This window comes from Melozone crissalis, unplaced genomic scaffold, assembly GCF_028551555.1.
Source record: "Melozone crissalis strain CALT ecotype California unplaced genomic scaffold, PUWL_Pcris_2 ptg000042l_1, whole genome shotgun sequence".
NCBI classification, from domain to species: domain Eukaryota; kingdom Metazoa; phylum Chordata; class Aves; order Passeriformes; family Passerellidae; genus Melozone; species Melozone crissalis.
The window spans coordinates 7438003-7444002 of NW_026535820.1; positions in this window are offsets into that span (position 1 = coordinate 7438003).

The window sequence follows — 6000 nt, forward strand, 5'->3', positions numbered from 1 at the left end:
GCCAATGAATCTCAAATCCCTTACGTAAGGGTGGATTTCAGGCCAGTTTCTGTTAAGCAGAGATTTCTTTGAAGAATCACCAAGTTCCAGGTGTTCTTATGATGGCTGTAACACTTTTCAGACGTGTACCTCATAATAATCATTATTATGATTATTATAACTATTATAGTAGTAGTAGTAGTAGTAGTAGTAATAATAATAATAATAATTATTATTACTATTACTACTACTATTGTTATTATTATTATTATATGATTATTATAACTCATAATAATCAGTTAAGGATAGGCCAATAATAAAGCTGTTCCACACTGAAATATGTTTCTCAACCGGAAGTTTTGCATGCTATTTTTACCCACTGTTAGAATCTTCATGTATATTTACTCAACCAAACAGGACCTTTTTGACTAAAGAAGATGGTGTTTTGTTCAACTATTAACCCTTAAACATAGGCTTTTTCTGGGTCTAAGGATGAGAAGCAAGATTTAGCTGTCGAAAGGCCTGTATTTGAGACATCTATTGCATACTATTATGTTTTTCTGCAGCTTCTGAGTGTCTGATTTTAGTACACTTTATCATTCTTTTTTGTTTTCCTTCATATATTAGGTAAGGCCTATATTAAGTCTTCTCTACTGGTTTGACAGGCTACTCGGCAAATTTCTCACATGCAGACTAGGGATCCATTTGGATCCATAGGGATCCACTCGAACATTCAGAAATATTTGAGTACTCCCCTGTGACTATTTTCCAAGCCATTTTTCCATACATCTCCAATAAGTCTTCATCTTCAAAGCAGCTATTCTCTGTGTTGGTAATCCAAGACACAAATTCCTACTTTTTCCAGATAGATTCAATCTATATATGCTGAGTGTCCAGTACAATTTTATATCTGTAAACTTGCCAGCAGTATTGCCTTTTTAAAGTAACAACCACATACTATTCAAAATCTTTAGGTTATTATGTTTAATTTTCTCTTCTTGAGTCAGGGAGCAGTAGCATTCCTCCAAAATATTGGTGTTAAATTGTCAGTAACCATGTCCATTCCCTGCCACACTAGGGACTATTTCTGGGGAGACTCTTCTCTTTCCTTTTCAATCTGTCTAAATTATCAGAATGTAATAATGCCCACAAGTGCTGGACTGATGAAGAACACATTCCACACTCTTAGGAAACTCAATTTTGATACAGTCATAGTACTGGCTGTTCTTTACTGTACTTTGTTTATAATTTCAGGAACATTGTAGCTATTGATCTAGAGCCAAGCCCAGTTGGGAACAATTATTTGCCAGCTCAGTAGCCATGGTGCTTAATTAAAATAATATTTCCTTCTATACTTTTTTTTAATATTTATGTCCACTGACAGTCTGACACAGTTTCTTTACTTTCCAAACTTTCGAGGCATATCCATATAAAACAATCTTCCCATGGGCTCCAGTATCCCACAAATCCTCATCTTTGCCTCTTATATTTCCAACGAAATTAGTAATCCTAATTTATTCGCAGTATTTTATGTGTCAGTGTTTTCTGCTTTGTGTCTGTTCACATGTTATTCTTCTTCATGGCATTTGGAATTATACTACTCTGTAACCCAGTATCTCAGGCACTGGTCCCAAATCCAGCTTTCACAGAATTAACACTCACATTTTTCAGTTATCCCGGATACCCTGGTCAAATCCAACCTTTATTATGATAAACCAAACTGACTTATCTGTCCTTTTAAAGGAGCTGTAATTTTATACTGGTTTATTTTATTTTATCTCGTTTTGACTGACGGGCTTTCTTGGAACAGTACATAAATTTTAGTTTTTCAATTTACTGTTTCTGAATTCTACCCTCTCTTTTTTACTCATTTTGTAGTCAATTCCATTTTCTAGCTCTTCTTTAAGCAATTTAACATTTGGTCATGTGAAAGTATATTTTTGCTGTAATTCTATGCCATTTCTTCTCAGAATTCGCTAAATATTCATTCTTTAGCTAATATGAGTGTTCACCTATCCCTATGCAAAAATCTTTCAAGTATTCCTTAGATTATACTTGCAAGAAACTAAGTCTTCTGTAGTAACTTCTTCTGGAGAAATTTGCATCAAGTAAATGAGACTCTTAATAGCTCAGCTTCTCCTGTCAGGCCTGTTAAATGTTTCAAGTGTCAATTTAAAAAATAGAGGTGTATTAACTTGAGGTGTGTAAAAACCCTCATACCATTGCTTGCGTGGTACCTGTCTTGCCTGTCACATTTCTAAAAAACAAATAAAGCATGACTGCTGGCTCCCCTTTATCTCTTTCTTTCAGTTCAAATCCTGAATAAAATACAATATTTGTAAATTTGTAAAAATAAATCTAATTTGATTTCCCCTTAGAACAGACATGAGTAGCCTGGACTACTTCAGTTGGAAGTGGATCAACTTCAGTTGGAATCATTCTATCGTTCCATTCATCTAGTCCAAATGCCTAAACAATTCAGGGCTGACCAAAATTTAAAGCGTGCTGTTATGGGCACTGTCCAAATGCCTCTTGCCCGCTGACAGGCTGGGGGCATCGACCGCCTGTCTAGGAAGCCTCTTCTGGGACTTGACCACCCTCTCAGTAAAGAAGTGTTTCTTGATGTTCAGTCTAAACCTCTCCCAGCACAGCTTTGGACCATTCCCACATGTCCAATCACTGGATACCAAAACTGAAGGAGATCGGCACCTCCTTCTCCACTTCCCATCCTCAGGAAGCTGGAGAGTATAATGAGGTCACCCCTCAGCCTGCTTCTCTTCAAAATAGACAATCCCAAAGTCCTCAGTTGCTTCCAACCCTCTTACCAGCTTTGCTGCTGTCCTCTGGATGCATCCAAAGACCTTCTACATCCTTCTTAAGCTGTGAGGCTCAGAACTGCACCCAGCCCTCAAGTTGAATACAGCAGGATAATTGCCTCTTTGGCGTGGCTGGTGATGCTGTGTTTGATGCACCCCAGAATGGCTTGGCTGCCAGGGCACACAAACTGCTGGCTCCTGGTGAGCATCTTGTCAACCTGCACCCCCAGACTCCTTTCTACAGGGTGTTTCCAGCCACTCCTCTTCCTTCTTATACTTGTGTTACTCTGTTTTGGGTGCAGAATCCAGCATTTCAACTTGTTAAATTTTATCCCATTAATCACTGCCCAATGCTATAATCTATCTGGATCCATCTGCAAGGCCTCTTGTTTCTCAACAGAGTCAGCAGCAGCATTTCCCAGATTGGTATCATCAGCAAACTTGCTAATGCTGCATTCAGCTCCTAACTCCATGCTGTTGGTAAGTGTATTGAACAGACCTGGCCCTAAAATTGAGCCCTGAGGAACACCACGAGTGAGCAGTCACTAGCCAGACGTAGCCTCATTCATACAACACTGTGAGATCTGCCTTTCAGCCAGTTCTTCACCCTGTGAATCTCTCATCCTGCATTTGGACAACTTGTCCAGAGGGATGTTGTGAAGACCTGTAGCTACTCCACTAGCCTCTAACAACATGGAACCTTTAAAATATAATTGCATAGAAATGACTGAGGGAGCTGGGATTGTTTATCCTGGAGAAAAGGAGACTCAGAGGTGTCCTTGTCAGCAGTGACCTCTACAACTCCCTGAAAGGTGGGTGTAGTCAGGTGAGGGTTAGTCTCTTCCTCCAGGCAGCAGCTGACAGAACCAGAGGACACAGTGTTAAGCTGGACCAAGGGAAATTTAGGTTGGATGTTAGGAAAAAGATTTTTACAGAAAGAGTGATAAAGTACTGGAATGGCCTGCCTGGGGAGCTGGTAGAGCCACCACTCCTGGATGTGTTTAAAAAAAGCTTGGATGTGGCACTGGGTGCCATGGTTTAGTTGAGGTATTAGGGCTGGGTTGGACTCTATGGTCTTGACTGTCATTTCCAACCTGTCATTCTGTGATTCTTTGATGCCTCTTTTTCAAAAATGCTTGTTCTAAATTGGTCAGGACTTCACACTGAGCCTACTGGTTGGGGACTTGACCCCTAAAGGGGGCTTGACCCCTAAAGGCCAAATTAAGGACCAGTAATTTGCCGCAACTGTAGTTCAGACATTGAAAATATAAACTTATTAGAAATTTCCCTGCAAATGGCATCCTCCTTTTCCTGATTGCTATAATTCCATGTACTATAAAGGCCATGTTTAAAAGGGAAGGACTGAATCAGGCTTTGTGCTAGTTTCTGGAAAAATACCCAAGACTGACTGAGTTATGTGGGGCAAAGTGACAGCAACAGTGACATCTGCAGAGCTAGTGCTGTCACTATCAGCAGCACAAATGTGTTCTTGCATCTTTTATGAGTTTAATTCATCAGAGGATAGAATGGATCTTTTGACAAATTCTGTGCTACAATTACAAGTCTGTTGCTCAAAGAAAAGACTTTCTCAACTGAGAAATCTGAGACTTTGGTCATCTGTAGGCTGAATTGCTACAGTAATTTAACACAGAAGCAAGAAACATATAATCCAATTATGGGGACTAATATCTAAATCACTCCTATTTCTTTTTCTAATGGTTTGCTTTGGAATCCATTAGGACAAAAGGGTCTTTATGTATTTAAAATATTAATAAAGTGAAAAATTGAAGTGATCATACTTAGTTGTAAGTGAACAAAGTGCATTCATTTGTGTTCCCTCTAAGTCCTGTCATTCTTCTGCAGAATTTGTTGTCATGGTATCCAATATGGCCACATCAAAAAGTGGTAGTGACAAACCATGTTGGTTAGCAACATGTGGCAGATTCCTTTTCCTGTTTGTTACCTAGCATGGGTAGAATGGCAAAGATAAAGGTCTGTTTCAGATTCAGAGGTAACAGCATTCTGAGGCTAAACTCTGAAAAAGTGGGACCTAGCAATGGTGAACCCACATGATGTAGAACAAATGTTAGAGGGGATTTTGAGTAATTTTTTTTGAGAAATGAAGAGGATTTAACTTATTGTTTAACCTTCCCTGTATCTTAGCTTCTATAAAACAGGTTGACTTCTTTGAATTAATAACAGTTATTTAGTCAGATTATACAAGGCAAGATTCTGAGTCCCTCTCAGTTAAGAAGACCTTCAGATAAGGCCTTTTTTTTGTTCGAGGTCAAAAGAAAGCCCTTTGCAGCCTCTGACCAGAAAGAAGCTGCTGTCCCAAGTTTGCCAACATGCAAAAGTACACTGATTTAATTTCAAATGTTACATTAAATTGGGTTAGTTCGGACTGTGATAAAGGACATGTTTATCAGAGCCTCCCAGTCTTTGCCTGGCCTGAGCCTCAAGACCAAATATTCTAGCCAATATTAAGGGTGTAGAATTGCTTTCATATGAATGGCATGAATGGAGAGATTAGTTGTCTTGGAAGAATTATTTTTCTGTCCCAGACCTTTAGAAATGTTTTCTGGGGTGCTGGGAAATCAGTGGCTAGTCCAAAAGCAAGACAAAGGAACAGTTATAAATATCCTTCTCTTTCCAAATCCGGCAGAAAAGATGGCAAGATTAACATATATGTGCCTCCATAATTTTTTTCTGCTGTCAGTCACCCTTAATCCTTTCCTATCTTTGGGAGGCAGGAAAATACAAGGATTTGAAGAGCCAATTCAAAGGGCAGGATGGCAATCCATTTTGCTTAACTGTACCACTGCAACTGTGAATGGAAAGAACATTCCAAAAATCTGCATATCACAATCTCAACATCGTGACAATAGCAACCACCCCCTTGCCCAACTGACTCTTCCCTTGCTGTTTTCATAAGAAGAAATCTCTACCTTGTATATAAAAATATTTAGCTGTTATTGCCCCAATAACAAACTCAGATTTTAGCATAGTTGCCTTGAGACTATCCTAATTTGCATCAGAGTCTTCCCCAAAACATGGAACTTTTCCTTTAGCCATCAGCCCTTCTGACTTCCCTCTCTAGTCAAACAGACATCTTCAGAAAGCAAATCAGAGAGCTCCTTCTGATACCAGTTTGACCTGTCATGCTCTGTAAACTACATATAGACCCACAATTTTTAGTTTGGGC